At 49.6% G+C, this 17,010-nt stretch overlaps 1 protein-coding gene across 8 annotated transcripts in view; it reads right to left on the bottom strand.

Moving 5' to 3' along the window:
* The window catches only part of STAT2 (signal transducer and activator of transcription 2), a 574,746-nt gene that overhangs the window by 399,612 nt on the left and 158,124 nt on the right, over positions 1-17,010 (bottom strand). The window lies entirely within an intron of this gene.

The following is a 17,010-nucleotide window of genomic DNA, read 5'->3' as shown; positions in this document are numbered from 1 at the left end:
AAACTTCGGTGGCGCCATGTCGTGTAGTTCCTATATATTCCTATACAGAATCTGCGCGTTTGGATATCAAACTGTGGGATTGGTGGCAGACTGGTTCCAAGCAACCCCACGGAGAATGTTAGCCTGTTTACATTAGCTAGCTCACAGTGCCACTGTCATCTCCTCTTATCGGAAAGAGAACAGTTTCTGGCAACCTAAGAACATTACAACCCTGATCCCTCAGGATCATGGAAACAATGTACTACTTGTCGCTCAGTCACTCGTGCTCACTTAGTTTCTCTCAGACATACACAGAATAAACAGTCTTGGCGTTTCGATAAGGATTTATTGAACAGTTGTTATTCTTGTGCAGAATATATGAGCCGCAACAACCATTAGACAGTAGCAGACATATATGATTATCAGTACAGTGAATATAAAAGGATAGTACAGTTCTACCATCTTGCAAGAAGCATGAATAAATACATGAATATAAAATGCATGATAAAAGCGTGCGTATTCCTACGATGCCTATCTAGATGTACCTAAGAGTACATAGCATATGAATAGGTATGAAGCCAAGAATCTAAGAAGTATGGGATGAACCGTGTACATAGATATGGGGAGGAAGGTGGTGTAGCCCCAGCCTGGTTTCCAAGAACCCTTATGAATATTCATTCATACTGTGTGAGTCTATTGATGGAGTTCTAGGACTCTACTGTTTAGGAGAAGCCCACCTTCTGCACCCAGCACCAGAACTAGGTAAAGGTTCAATCCTAAAAGGCTTGTTACAGTATAGCGTAGGGGAGGTAATGTAGGTGAAGGAACACCAGTATCTGGCTTAGATCAAGCCCCTAACAAACATCATGCACCTGATTGTCCCGGGTGTATAACTTCAATGAGGGGGTCTGTGGACTTTACCACTGAAGGAAGGGACAAATTGAATATGCTACTTACCAGTATGCATCTGTTCTTGGCATGTAGGGCTGCTGACATTCATATCTGTGCATAGATCGCCGCCTAGTGTTGGGTCCGGATGTTTGCACGTTGTTGTCCTGGAAGAGTCTTCGAAGTATCCTTGGATAGGTGACTCCTCCCCTGGACTACAGTGCGCATGGGCATCCTCTCCATCCTCAGATTGTTTTTCGCCATTGTGGCAGTGATGGAGTAGATACAGAAAAGTGATGGCCATGCTTACAGTAATTCTGAGAGCTGCAGCTGCTACAGGCGCCGGGCAGGAGGGAGGGCGATATGAATGTCAGCAGCCCTACATGCCAAGAACAGATGCATACTGGTAAGTAACATATTCAGTTCGAGGCATGTGGGCTGCTGAATTCATATCTGTGCATAGAATATATAGCAGTGCCCTCTATTAGCGGCGGCTACCAGTGCCAGCTGCAGCGGTCTGAAAAAGGGTTTTGAGAACAGCCTGTCCTACAGCTGCCTGCTGTTTTGATTGGACATCTACACAATAGTGTTTGGTAAATGTGTGTGTAGTGGACCAGGTGGCTGCTCTACATATATCATGCAGGGGAATATTTCCTAGAAAAGCCATGGAGGCCCCTAACTTACGTGTTGAGTGGGCTCGTGGGGGAATAGTTAATGTGCGTTTCGCCTTTTGATAACAAATTTGGATACACTTAACTATCCATCTGGCTATCCCTGCTTTGGAGATGGCGTTACCTTTGTGGTGTGGGGCAAAGGCAACGAACAGTTGTTTTGTCTTCCTAAAGGGTTTGGTCCTGTCGATGTAATACATGAGGGCCCTTTTGACATCTAGTGTGTGGAGTGCCCTTTCCGCGACAGTTTGTGGGTTTTGGAAGAAAACGGGCAGTTCAATAGTTTGATTCATGTGGAACTGCGATATTACCTTGGGCATGAATTTGGGGTTGGTACGTAGTACGACCCTGTTGGCATGAACCTGTATAAATGGCTCTTGAACTGTTAGTGCCTGGAGTTCACTAACTCTTCTTAAAGAAGTGATCGCTACCAGGAAAGCTACTTTCCAGGTGAGGAATTGAATCTCGCATGAGTGGAGAGGTTCAAAAGGTGGACCCATCAGGCGTGTGAGGACCAGGTTGAGGTTCCACATTGGAGCCGGTGGGTGGCTTGGTGGAATGACTCGTTTGAGTCCTTCCAAGAATGCTTTGATGGCAGGCACTCTGAATAGAGAGAGGTGCTGCCTGGTTTGTAGATAGGCTGATATTGCGGTCAAATGGACACGTATAGAGGTGTACGCCAGATTGCATCGGTATAGGTGTAGGAGGTAACAAATGATGTTTTGGATGGATGCGTCCAGCGGGTTAATGTCATTATTACCGCAATAAATGACGAACCTTTTCCATTTGGCTGCATAGCAAGCTCTTGTAGTGGGCCTCCTGGCCTCCTTGATGATGTCCATACAGTCAGGTGGCAGGTTGAGGTAGCCAAACTCTAGGACTTCAGGAGCCAGATCGCCAGGTTCAGCTGTTGCGGATCTGGGTGCTGAATCTCTCCATGGTTCTGCGTCAAATGCGCGGGTTTGATCCGCAGCCTTTGATGCGGCACCACGGAAAGTTCGAGGAAGGTGGTGTACCATGGCTGGCGTGCCCACGTAGGAGCAACTAGGACAAATGTCAGGGAGTGTTGTCTGAGTTTGCGAGCCACCAGCGGTATCAACGGCGCTGGGGGAAAAGCGTACGCAAATCTGCCGGACCAGTTCATCCATATCGCATTGCCCTGCGACTGCGGATGTGGGAACCTGGCGGCAAAGCTTTGGCATTTTGCGTTTTCGCTTGTGGCGAATAGGTCTATCTCTGGATGACCCCACTGCTGGAAGTACGGTTGGAGTACTGATGGGTGTAACTCCCACTCGTGCATCTGGTGGCTGTGTCTGCTGAGCAGATCCGCCATCTGGTTGTCCTTGCCGGGGAGGTGTTCCGCCATGAGGAACATGTTCCTCTGAATGGCCCACTTCCACATGCTCTGAGCCAGATGAGACAACTGTGGAGAGTGCGTTCCTCCCTGCTTCTGTATGTAGTACATTGCGGTCATGTTGTCCGTCCGGATCAACACAACCTTGTTGCACAGATGTACTTTGAATGCCTTCATGGCCAGGAAGATTGCCATCAGTTCCAGAAGGTTGATGTGCATTTTCTTCTGTTGTGTCGTCCATAGTCCCTGCACTGTGTAGTGGAGTACATGAGCTCCCCATCCCTGGAGAGACGCGTCCGCTGTCAGTACTATTTGTGGAACAGGCTCTTGGAACGGTCGGCCCTTGCAAAGGTTTTGTGGATTCCACCAATGCAGAGAGTTGTATGCCCGACCGCTCACCAACACTAGGTCTTTCAACTGTCCTTGAGCCTGATTCCACTGACGTGCTAAGCACTCCTGAAGCGGGCGCATATGTAATCTCGCGTGCGGGACTATGAAAATGCAGGAGGCCATCATGCCTATCAACTGCATGAACACTCGCGCAGGAAGGGAGTGTTGGGGTTTGAACTTGGAAATCAGCATTTGCATGCTGTTGATCCTCACTAAATTTGGCTGAGCTGTGGCCGCCAGAGTGTCTATAGTCGCACCCAGGTACTGTTGTACGTGTGCGGGCTGGAGATGGGATTTCGGGTAATTTAGTGAGAATCCCAGACTGTGAAGGAGGTGAATGGTGCGGGACATGTGGCTGGCACATTGCTGGGCTGACTTCGCTTGAACGAACCAGTCGTCCAGGTAGGGGTAGACGTGTATGTGCTGTCTCCGTAGATGTGCCGCCACAGTAGCTAGGCACTTTGTGAAAACCCTGGGTGCTGTTGTCACGCCGAAGGGCAGGACTTTGAATTGATAGTGCTGTCCCTGAACAGTGAACCTGAGGTATTTTTTGTGTGAGGGGTGAATGGGTATGTGGAAATACGCATCCTTGAGGTCCAGTGTGGCCAGGAAGTCTCCCTGCTTGAGAAGCGGAAGGACTTGCTGGAGAGTGAGCATGTGAAAGTGCTCGGAAAGAATGTACCGGTTCAGGGGTCTTAGGTCTAGTATAGGTCTGAGTGACCCGTCCTTTTTCGGTATTAAAAAGTAGAGGGAGTACACTCCCGTACCTTGCTCGTGGACGGGTACGACCTCTATAGCGCCTTTTAGAAGCATACTTTGCACCTCCTGCTGTAAGAGCGTTAAGTGCTCTGAGGACATAGGACGGTTTCTTGGAGGTATTGTGGGTGGAGTGGAGGTTAGCTCTAGACAGTAACCGTATTTGACAATATCTTTGACCCACCTGTCCGTGGTGATGGAGTTCCACGTGGACAGGAACCTTTGTAGCCTTCCCCCGACAGGTGTTATGTGGTCGGGAGGAAGGGAGAGGGCGTCACTGCTTGTTCTTGGGGGAGGACCTGGTGTTGCCGTAGCCGCGTCCTCTGCCCTTTGTACTGGAGCCACGATATCCACCCCGGGTGTTTTTATCGTAGGTGGTTTGGGTATTGCCCTTGTTGTATGTCTGCGGTGACCCCTGTCCTCTACCTGCTCCTCTATTTCCGGGGCGACGAAAGGAGCTGCTCCGAAAGGACTGAGTCTGGAGAGCCCCCATGGACTTTGCAGTGTCCGTGTCCTTTTTTATTTTTTCAAGGGCTGTGTCAACCTCCGGCCCGAATAGATAGTCGGGGTTGACAGGTTGGTTTAGTATATTATTTTGCACCTCAGGTTTGAACCCGGAGATTCGCAACCAGGCATGTCGTCGCAGCATGACGCTTGTGTTTATGGCCCTGGCAGCCGTGTCTGCAGCATCTAGTGCACACTTGATGGAAGCATTTGTGAGTAGCTGTCCCTCTCTAATAAGAATTTCTGCACCTTCTTTGAACGGGTCAGGGAGATGTTGGAGTAGTTGCTCCAATGTGTCATAGTGCGCTCTATCATATCGAGCGAGGAGCGCTTGAGTGTTGGCTATGCGCCATATGTTGGCAGCCTGGGCGGCAACTCGCTTGCCAGAGGTCTCTAATACCTTGGACTCTTTGTCCGGGGGAGGAGCGTCACCTGTTGTTTGCGAGTGTGCCCTCTTGCGAGCATTCGCAACGACAATGGAGTCGAGAGGTAATTGGCCTCTGATGTAAGTAGGGTCCCCAGGTGCTGATCTGTACTTTTTGTCGATCCTGGGGTTTATCACCCTTGCCCTGGTGGGTTCCTTGAAGATGTCCTTGGCTGGTTTGAGGACCCCTTTCAACATGGGCAGAGTCTTTACATGCCTTTCTGAGGAAGCGAAAGTGTCCATAAGGAAGTCGTCCTCGACGGTGTCAGAGTGAAGCTGCACTCCATGATTATTCGCAGCACGTTCAATAAGAGCGTTGAACGCTGCAGTGTCCTCTGTGGGAGATGTTTTCGCTCCATAGAGTTGTGGGTTCTGTGCATCTAGAGGTGCACTGGGGTCTGCAGGGTCGCCCCAAGTTTGATCAGGGTCCTGTTGGTCATCAGGGTCCATGTCTCCGTGGTAAGGGACTTGGTCATCCATATAGTCTGCCAACGCATCCGTGTCGGAGTGTGTGGGAGAGAATGATAGAGGATCCTGGTAGGGCGAGTCGAAAGATTCGCAAAGCACAGGTTCTGAGTCCACAGGCAGCTTTCTTTTTAGTGGGATCCTGAAAGGGTCCAAGGGTGGCTCCGAAGTTATCCTCCGGTCATGGATAATCATCCTGCCGGTGTTGGCGTCGATGTAATGTGACGGAGACGTCTCAGCAGGTGTAACCGTGGTGTGGGTGACCCGTGTCCTGAGTTGGAACATTTTCGGGATCGTGGATGGCGGCAGGCCAAAAGTTATGTTGGCTGGCGCCGAAGAGGCTGCTTGAGCTTTTAGTGGGCCGGAGCCCGATGTGTCCTGGAGGACCGTTTGGGTTTTGCTGCCTTGTGCTGCAACGGTTCGCACTTGAAGCGCTTTCGAGGCCTTAGCGCCGACCAGGTTTGTAGAGGCGGCCGTAGACTTTTTCGGCGCCGGTGGGTCATCGGGTCGAGGGGCGGAAATGGCCGTCGACGTTTTCGATGCAGGAGGCTTTGGTGTTGCCGTGGAAGCGACGTGAGACGCAGCAGGCAGTATGACCTTTGGTTTAGGAGTCGATGGCATCGGCGCCGCGAGCCGAGCAGGTTTGATGGCACCGAGGGCCTTTTTCCGTATGCCGACTCCGACATCGGCCGCTTCAAGTTCGGCACCGAAGTCCCGTTTGTTGCGCTCGGTGCCGATGCGTGTCGCTGGCGTCGAAGGTGTGGAAGGCCTCGATCCGACTAGCGCCACTTTCGGTTTCGGTTTCATTTGTACCAGTGCAGCTTTCGGTTTCGGTTTGGTAGAAGGGAAACCAGCCGGTTTAGGTAATAATGGCTGCCGCTGAACGTCCGAGGCCGGGCCCGAGGGCGGGGCCGAAGAACTGCGGGATAGGTCTCGGGTAAGGACCAAAGGCGATCCCTCGACCGGAGCCATAGACTGTGGCACTGGGCTCTCGTCAGTCTGAACGGGTAGGCCTTGCTCGTCATTGGAGCTACTCTCTTCGGCCCCTAAGGCCTCATCGCCGTCTCCTACCTCGGTGTTGTCTTCATCTCTGCGAAAGAGTGATTCGTCGACGTCGTCCGAACCGGAGTCATGTTCGGAACCGGGATTGGAGGGTAGGATTTCCAATTCCTCGACATCTTCGGCGTTGAAGATGTCTGCCGGGGCCGGTGCCGCGTGCTGCGCTTTGAGTCTCGCCGCTCGTCGATTCCGTAGAGTCTTCTTGGAACGGAACCGGGCACAGGCCATGCATGTCGATTCGTCGTGGTCCGGCGACAAGCATTTGTTGCACACCGGGTGGACGTCGATATGGGGGTATTTCGCATTGCATACCGGGCACCTCTTGAATGGTGTCCTCGACTCCATCGTCGGTGTCGTCGATGGTCAGGTAAAAAGCGAAAAGTTGTTTCCAAAGTTAGTAAGCTAACAGGTAGAGTCGAAACCGATCGCGTGAACAGTACCGACGCGAACTAAAGGCCTTTTGGCCTCGACAAAGTTTTTTTCCTAACTGGAGTTAAGATAGCACATCCGAACCCAATGGCGGAAAAAAACAATCTGAGGATGGAGAGGATGCCCATGCGCACTGTAGTCCAGGGGAGGAGTCACCTATCCAAGGATACTTCGAAGACTCTTCCAGGACAACAACGTGCAAACATCCGGACCCAACACTAGGCGGCGATCTATGCACAGATATGAATTCAGCAGCCCACATGCCTCGAACCTAAAACTACACCCTTTCCAGCATGTCCACCAGGGAGCCCTATGTCGCAATAGCAACCCCCGAAGGGTTGTGCACTGGAGCCGACTCAGAGTGGATCGGCACAACAGGAGTGAGCCCCAAAGCCAAGTCAAAGTCGATCGGTGCTGCGGGTGTGAACCACGAAGGGCTGTGCACTGGCGTCTGTGTGTGTAAGGGTGTAACTAGCTGAAGGCGGACCCGCTGGCGTGGGTCAAAGCACCTGTCACCTCCTTAGGGCCCGAAGGCGTTCCAGGGGAAGGTAAAGTCCCAAAAATGGTGCGGAGAGCACAATAATAATTACTCATTTGGGCTAATGTCGCCCTGGCTCCAGGAAAGGCAGGGAGGCATGGTAGAGACTCTTGCATGGGGTCCTCAGCTTGTGAGCGTGAGGAGCTGTGGGAAACCATGTTGTGAGAAGACAAAGCCGAGAGATGTTGCAGCCTTGACTGCATGCGACGCGGCTTACCACAGGACATCGATGACGAGCGACATTTACGGGAATGGCTCCCAATACGACCCTGTGAAGGGACCATTGATCGGGAAGGAGACCAAGATAGGCGAGATTCAGCGCCATCACTAACTTCATCCGTCGCTCCCTCAACGCCTTCGGCTTCATCTTTTGACAGGTTTTGCACTCCTAGGAGTCGTGATGCTTGCCCAAGCACCACATACAGACAGAATGAGGGTCCATGCCCAACATCTGCCGGGTACAGGACTCACAAGGTTTGAAGGCAGAAGGCATAGAAAAAAGGCACAGTGCATGATAAATTCCACGTCCTATCAAGTCAAAAAACAACCCGAGAAACTGCTTCTCCAGATCCACGTTGTAGTGAGGAAAAGAAGAAACTGACATCAACGCTTTGGGGAAGGGCTTATATGGACTCCCTCGACATCGCTACGGAGTCGCAGGGCGCCCTCAACTGACGCGCAGAGGTTCTGCTGGAAAACTTTTGCAGATCTAGCCTGATGCCTGGGGAGAATTCCAAGGTAAAGAATCTGCGGCTAGATGTCTCTATAAGATAATTAGTAATATTTCTATGACATATAAGCACACTAATTAAACTACAAGTGGTGTCTAAAATAGACATTTATCTCTGTTGTGTTATATTAGTCATGCAGTTAATATATCGTTTCACCAATATTATTTATTTTGATGTCATCAGGGTTAAGTTCATGTGATATGGCCTTCTGAGACGATCCAAGGTGTGGGTTTGCATCAAATCCTCTACAAATGGCATTTTGGTGAGCTGATGGTAATGTTTAAAAGCACCCTACACCCATGCCCAGGCCTCCACTAATTACTGTAAAAAGTCAGTGTCTGCGGGATTGAGAGCCCCAGCAACATGCCAAAGTTCTCACTAATTACTTTAACGAGTATGGCTGAGTTTCCCACACACCTGTTATTTAGTTGTCTGACAAGAATGAAGGTTGGAAGGAGTTGATGCCGCTTGTGACGGAGGCGGCGGCTGGATGGGGGTGGAGTGAATATGCTACTTACCAGTATGCATCTGTTCTTGGCATGTAGGGCTGCTGACATTCATATCTGTGCATAGATCGCTGCCTATGTTGGGTCCGGATGATTGCACATTGTTGTCCTGGAAGAGTCTTCGAAGTATCACGAGATAGGTGGCTCCTCCCCTGGACTACAGTGCGCATGGGCATCCCCTCCATCCTTAGATTGTTTTTCGCCATTGTGGCATAGATGGAGTGTAATACAGTGAATGATGACCATGCTAACCAGTAATTACTGAATGCTACAGCTGCTACAGGCGCCGGGGAGGAGGGTGGGCGATATGAATGTCAGCAGCCCTACATGCCAAGAACAGATGCATACTGGTAAGTAGCATATTCAGTTCGAGGCATGTGGGCTGCTGAATTCATATCTGTGCATAGATTATATAGCAGTCCCTCCATTAGCGGCGGCTGCCCGTGCCAGCTGCAGCAGTCTGAAAAAGAGTTTTGAGAACAGCCTGTCCTACAGCTGCCTGCTGTCTTGAGTGTACATCTACACAGTAGTGCTTGGTAAATGTATGTATAGTGGACCATGTGGCTGCTCTACATATCTCCTCTAAAGGAATATTTCCCAGGAAAGCCATGGAGGCCCCTAACTTACGTGTAGAGTGGGCCCTTGGAGGAATTGTTAGTGTGCGCTTAGCTTTTTCATAGCAAATCTGTATACACTTAACTATCCACCTAGCTATTCCTGCTTTGGAAATGGGGTTGCCTTTGTGCTGTGGAGAAAAGGCAACAAACAGTTGTTTTGTTTTCCTGAAAGTTTGTGTTCTGTCAATATAGTATAGGAGAGCTCTTCTGATATCAAGTGTGTGGAGCATTCTCTCCCCTACATTTTCAGGATTAGGATAAAACACGGGCAGTTCTATGGATTGGTTCATATGGAACTGCGAAATCACCTTGGGCATGAATGTAGGGTTGGTGCGTAGTACTACCCTGTTTGCATGAACTTGTAGAAATGGCTCTTGAATGGTTAGTGCTTGAAGTTCACTAACTCGTCTTAGGGAAGTAATGGCAACTAGGAAAGCTACTTTCCATGTTAGAAATTGAATCTCACAGGAGTGTAGAGGTTCAAAAGGTGGCCCATCAGTCTGGTGAGGACCACATTTAGGTTCCAGACTGGTGAAGGAGGGTGTTGTGGGGGAATCACATGTCTGAGTCCTTCCAAGAAAGCTCTGATGGCCGGCACCTTGAACAGAGAGAAGTGCTGCCTATTCTGAAGGTAAGCTGCCAGTGCGGTTAAATGTATACGGATGGAATTGTATGCCAGATTGCATCGGTATAAGTGTAATAGATAACAGATAATGTTTTGCGTTGATGCATCCAGCGGATTGATGTCATTATTGTTACAATAAATGACACAAATCTTCTCCACTTAGCCGCGTAGCAGGCTCTGGTAGTGGATCTCCGTGCCTCCTTGATGATATTCATACATTCTGGAGGCAAGTTTAGGTAGCCAAATTCTAAGATCTCAGGAGCCATATCGCCAGGTTCAGCTGTTGCGGATCTGGGTGCTGAATCTCGCCATGGCTCTGCGTTAAAAGTGTGGGTGTGAGCCGTAGCCGTTGATGCGGTACCACGGAGAGTTCCAGAAACGTGGTGTACCAAGGCTGACGTGCCCACGTCGGAGCAACCAGGATGAGCGTCATTGAGTGTTGCTTGAGTTTGCGTGCCACCAGCGGTATTAACGGCGCTGGGGGAAAAGCGTACGCAAATCTGCCGGACCAGTTCATCCATGTTGCATTGCCCTGCGACTGTGGATGAGGGAACCTGGCAGCAAAGTTTAGGCATTTTGCGTTTTCCTTTGTGGCGAATAGGTCTATCTCTGGATGACCCCCCTGCTGGAAGTACGGTTGGAGTACTGATGGATGTATTTCCCACTCATGCATCTGGTGTCTGTGTCTGCTGAGCAGGTCTGCCATCTGGTTGTCTTTGCCTGGGAGGTGTTCCGCCATGAGGAAGATGTTCCTCTGAATGGCCCACTTCCACATGCTCTGAGCCAGATGAGACAACTGTGGCGAGTGTGTTCCTCCCTGCTTCTGTATGTAGTACATGGCAGTCATGTTGTCCGTTCGGATCAACACGACCTTGTTGCACAGGTGCAGTTTGAATGCTTTCATGGCTAGGAAGATTGCCATCAGTTCCAGAATGTTGATGTGCATCCTCTTTTGCTGTGTCGTCCATAGCCCCTGCACTGTGTGATTGAGTACATGAGCTCCCCAGCCCTGGAGAGACGCGTCCGCCGTCAGTATGATTTGTGGAACAGGCTCCTGGAACGGTCGGCCCTTGCAAAGGTTTTGTGGATTCCACCAATGCAGAGAGTTGTATGCCCGACCGCTCACCAACACTAGGTCTTTTAATTGTCCGTGGGCCTGATTCCACTAACGTGCCAAGCACTCCTGAAGCGGGCGCATATGTAATCTTGCGTGCGGGACTATGAAGTTGCAGGAGGCCATCATGCCTATCAACTGCATAAACACTCTTGCTGGGAGTGAGTGTTGAGGTTTGAATTTCTTTATGAGCAACTGAAGGCTGTTGATCCTGACTGAATTTGGTTGTGCCGTGGCTGCCAGAGTGTCTATGGTTGCGCCTAGGTACTGCTGTACGTGGTTGGGTTGAAGGTGGGACTTTGGATAATTCAGAGAGAAGCCCAGGCTGTGAAGAAGGTGAATGGTGTGGGACATGTGGCTGGCACAGTGCTGTGCCGACTTTCCCTGGATAAGCCAGTCGTCCAGATAAGGATAAACATGTATGTGTTGTCTCCTTAAGTGTGCCGCCACTGTAGCCAGGCACTTGGTGAAAACTCTGGGTGCCGTAGTTACCCCGAAAGGGAGGACTTTGAACTGGTAATGCTGATTGAGAACAGTGAACCTGAGATACTTTCTGTGTGAGGGGTGTATGGGTATATGGAAATACGCATCCTTGAGGTCTAATGTTGCGAGAAAGTCTCCCTGACTGAGCAACGGTAGTACTTGCTGCAGAGTGAGCATGTGAAAATGCTCCGAGAGAATGTAACGGTTTAGAGGTCTTAAATCCAGTATGGGTCTGAGAGATCCATCCTTTTTGGGGATCAGAAAATACAGTGAGTACACCCCTGATCCTTGTTCCCTTGCAGGCACGAGTTCTATGGCTCCTTTTTGGAGCATACTGAGAACTTCCTGTTGAAATAATTGCAAGTGCTCTGCGGACATATGATGGTGTCTTGGTGGTATGTTGGGTGAAGTGGACGGGAACTCTAGACAATAACCGTACTGGATAATATCTCTCACCCACCTGTCCGTAGTAATGGACTCCCAGACCGGCAGGAACTGTTGGAGTCTCCCCCCGACAGGTGTTATGTGGTCGGGGAGCAGTGACAAGGCGTCACTGTTTGTTGGTGGCGGAGGACCTGGAGCTGTTGTTTCCACGGCCTCTGCCTTTGACGTTGTTGCCACGGTATCCACCTCTATTATTTTTATTATAGGTGGTCTGTGTACCTCCTTTAGTGTACTGCGACTGTTAGGAGTTTTGGCTTCTTGATGGCCCTCTGTTGCTGGAGCGACGAAAGGACCCACTCCGAAATTGCTGTGATTGCAGAGCCCCCATAGACTTTGCCGTCTCTGTATCCTTTTTGAGTTTTTCTAGGGTGGTGTCAACCTCGGGGCCAAAGACGGAGTTAGGGTTGACAGGTTGATTAAGTATAGTTGTTTGTATTTCTGGTTTGAATCCAGAGATTCTTAACCAAGCATGCAGTCTTAACAGGACGCTGGTGTTAATAGCCCTAGCTGCAGTGTCAGCTGCGTCAAGAGCGCACTTAATGGAAGCGTTGCTGATAAGCTTCCCTTCCGTAATCAGGGATTCTGCTCCTTCTTTATACTGATCCGGGAGGTGCTGGAGCAGTGTCTCTAGGGTATCATAATGTGCCCTGTCGTATCTAGCTAGAAGCGCCTGAGTGTTGGCTATTCTCCAGATGTTAGCTGCCTGTGCAGCAACCCTCTTTCCTGATGTTTCAAAGACCTTAGACTCCTTGTCTGGGGGAGGAGCATCACCCGTTGTCTGCGAGTTGGCTCTCTTCCGAGCATTGGAAACCATCAATGAGTCTAAAGGCAACTGTCCTCTTATGTATGCAGGGTCCCCAGGAGCTGGCCTATACTTTTTTTCAATTCGAGGGTTAAGGACTCTCGCCCTTGTGGTCTCCTTAAAAATGTCAGTAGCCTGTTTGAGGACCCCCTTCAGCATGGGCAGAGTCTTAACAGATCTTTCTGAGGTAGAGAAGGTATCCATTAGAAAGTCGTCCTCAATAGGATCAGTGTGGAGCTGTACGTCATGATTGTTGGCGGCTCTTTCGATTAAGGCATTGAAAGCAGCCGTATCCTCAGTAGGAGATGTTTTTACCACATATGCTTGTGTGTCTGGAGCAGTATGTGGGTCCCCTGCATCAGTAGTGTCCACCCAAGGCTGGTTCTGGTCTTCAGGGTCAGTGTCCATAGGATAAGTGCCCTCTACATCATCAACATCTCCAGCATCCACATTAGCGTGTGTGGGTGAGAATGACTGAGGTTCTGTGGCACAATATTGAAGTTGTTCCACTAGAACTGGTGATGTGGGTCTTTTTCTTTTCAATGGAATTTGGTAGGGCTCCATTGGTGTCTCTGTCACTATTTTCCGTTTGTATATGGAAAGTCTACCAGTATTGGCGTCGATGAATTGTCTGGGATCCTCATCGTCGCGAGGTATAGCAACCGCTCTCCTTTCTGTTGGAATTCCTGTCGGTGCCTCGACAGTTTTCTTCGGGTCGATAGGTTCTTTGGGGTCGAGACCCTTCTTGGCGTCGAACATTTTCAGTCGCACCGCTGGTGGGAGTCCAAACTTGATGTGCGTCGACGCGATGTGAACCGCGCTGACCACTTTGGGCTGCGGGGCCGTGTCTGTGCCAACCATGGAAGCCTTGGTTTGGATGCGTAATAACGACTCCGACACCTTCTGCTTTACAAAGGGAGACGGTGCCGCGGATTGGACACGATCCTTCGACGCCCCTTTGGTTGTGGCCTCAGGCCCCGTACCGGAGGTCGTTTTCGGGCCACGAAGACTGGAATGGGGTGGCTCCCGAGGGCCGCTCGCCATATGTGTGTCGACGCTCCTCGGCGTCGATATTTTCGGGTCGGCAACCTTGACCTTGATTGTAGGTGCCGCCTTTGGCTCGACGTTCGTAAGACCCTTTTCGGCGTCGACAGCCTTCTTTTGCGTCTTCAGCTCCGAGGGCTTCGAGGCCTTGTTGCCGTGGAGAGACTCTTTCACTTTCGGTTTCGCTTTCGGTGCCGTTGCCTTCAGTTTCGATTCTCGTCGATCGAGTGATGGCGCTTTCGATACCGATGGCTCTTTAGGATAGTTTGACGCCGGGCATTTAAGCGGGGCGGAAGAACGAGAGGAATGATCTTGGGTAAGGCCTTGTGGCGATCCCGCGACCTGAGCCTTATCGAGTGTCAACTTGGGTCCTGAGTGGACGTGTGGGCGTAGCTCCTCTTCCGAGCTATCCTCCTCGGCCCCAAGGGCCTCTCCGTCGTCTCCTACCTGTTCGACGTCTTCGTCTTCCTCTTCATCTAGGATATGTTCGTCCTCGGCATCATAGTCTGACTCACGCTCCGACGCCGGATCCGACAACTCCCCTTGAACTTCAAGGTCCACGACCTCCTCATCTTCGGTCCCGAAGATGTTGTCCGGGTTTGGCGCAACTTTTTGCGCCTCGAGCCGAGCTGCTCGGCGAATGCGAAGTGTTTTCTTCGATCGAAACCGGGAGCACGCCATACAGGTGGCTTCATCGTGGTTTGGAGAGAGGCACTTGTTGCACACCGGGTGCACGTCGAAGCAAGCATATTTAGCGTTGCAAAGAGGGCAACGCTTGAAGGGGCTATTCGATGACTTTTGTTCCATCGTCGATCTGGAGCGGCGCTGACGTCGAAGGGCAAATGGCTAACTTCGATGAAGATACTCGGCGCCGAACGAAAACAATACCGACGAGTAGTAGGCCTAAATACTCTAAGAGCTAAGATTAGGACATCCGAACCCAATGGCGGAAAAAAACAATCTAAGGATGGAGGGGATGCCCATGCGCACTGTAGTCCAGGGGAGGAGCCACCTATCTCGTGATACTTCGAAGACTCTTCCAGGACAACAATGTGCAATCATCCGGACCCAACACTAGGCGGCGATCTATGCACAGATATGAATTCAGCAGCCCACATGCCTCGAACCGAGAGATCGGAGCGGTCTGGTCCGAGGAAGTCGAGACTAACTGGATCGACGCTGCGCCTCCGAGTTGCAGGAGCCCGGTGGTACCCGCTCCAGCCCCTGGTGACACTTGTTGCCCCCCCACTGCTTGAGGTGTGTGGGAGAAGAATGGGGCAGAACGGGGCGGAGCTGCTCAGCCTGCGACCCTGCCTGCTGCCGAGGATACTGAGACCGCCGACGCGTTGCTGTGCTGCCAGCGGCCCCCTGCTACCGCTTGCTCCAGCTCCTACCCACACCATCTCTACCCCTGCTTCTGCACCAGCCTTCACCCAGGGTAGTACTAAATACGTACAAAGCCTTAAAACCTCAATCGTACTTGAACATTGGAATAAAAACCACCATCAAGGAAAAATTCTTAAAACTCCACTTGGGGATCGGTGCAATTAACCAGTTTCTTCCTCCTTGGGAGAGAAGAGGTGGTGACCTTGTCGCCTCTGCGGTTGCGAAGTGGAGGACCTAATTCATGTTATCTGCATCTGTAAGAATCTAAGGGATATAAGAATAACCCTGTCAAAACCTATGTTCAGACAGCATGGAGTCAGGACCTGCAGACAAGCGGCACTGCTGTGCTTCAATCCAGAGAGAGTGCAGCTAAATTGTCGACTTACAAACTTTTTCGACATAACAGCCAAGAGACTGAAAAATTTGTCCATGTTGCCCATGGAACAACTTACAACAGAAGTTCCGCTAGATGGATTAACTTACTTAAAAGCAAGTGGTAGAAGATTTACCAACTGAGCCTATGCCTTAAAGACTCTCCTTCTCTTCTCCTTAAAACAGTAATCCGTGGCAAAAAAAACGTGGGCCTTCCATCAGTGCCTCTTCATTACAGTCGTGCTGTTGAGCTTTATCCTGGTGGAGTGTTGTAATGTTGTTAACGTACAATATGTTTTTATGGCAAAGACATTGAAGAATCTCTCCATGCTGGCCACGAAACTACTCACAATAAAACAGCTATTATCTGAACAATTGTATAGGGTACAATGGAAAACGGTTTAACAATTGTGTCCAACGACCTTTTCCTTTCCTTTTAAATTGTAACTGATGTTAAAAATGTGGTCTTATAATAGTGCCTTAACTGTATATGAACAAGATACTTTTCAAATTATGTTTTAATGTATGCAATGGTTTTAATTAATGAAGCATAATAAAAAATTGCTACCTAGTTGTCTGACATGATGTCAATTTTTTCCATTATTTTAAACATACAAGTTTTTGGTGAACGCGCTGTATAAGGTCAAAGTTACTTACATGTAACTTACTATTTGCAGCTTGTCATGAAGATCACGTGCACTCTCCTGACATCTAGTATTGGGTTCGGAGTATTACAAATGTTTAATTGAAAAGCTTTTGTGGCTATCTATTCAAGACTAGGCGTTCTTTTTTCCCAATCAAAATACATGTCTGCTTATGTGTTTATAGAAAAGTATGAAATATTTAGTACAGCTTGCTATCAATGACTTTTCGTCAGAGGGTAAGTGGGTGGCACATCTGCGTCTACAACATACCAAGCTACAAATGGCTTGTTAAAGGTAAGTAACTTTTTCCCATTGCAGCTCGTGCTGTTGTAAATCATGTGCCATGTACCATCTTAAAAGTAGATGCAGGTCACCTTGAAAATGGATTGGACGGAAAGCAGTAGTAGTAATGCATAATGTTTTTAGAACAGTTTGACCCACTTGGGCTGCTTTTTTTGCATGAAGCAACACAGTTAGGTTTGTGAACATATGAAGGTATGTGATGAGTAAGTTGTCTGTCTATTTGTAACAAATCTGAATGTACCACACAACCTACTGTTCTATGCTCCCTTTAGAAATGGGTAAACCAAGGTGGGAGGTGGAAGAGGACACAGAATATGAGTGCTTGCTTGACATCTAATGAGTAGTGATCTATCTGCCCTGTTTGAAATTATTTAAGTATTTACAAGCATGTTAGAAGTTCAATGGTTTGGGTTGAGATGAAAAGATAAACCCTTTGTAAGGAATCATGCATGAATGTGGAAGACCAGTATGTCATTATGGAC

Source organism: Triturus cristatus, chromosome 4_2 (assembly GCF_964204655.1).
Source record: "Triturus cristatus chromosome 4_2, aTriCri1.1, whole genome shotgun sequence".
Lineage (NCBI taxonomy): Eukaryota > Metazoa > Chordata > Amphibia > Caudata > Salamandridae > Triturus > Triturus cristatus.
This window is presented reverse-complemented; position numbering and strand designations above follow the sequence as displayed.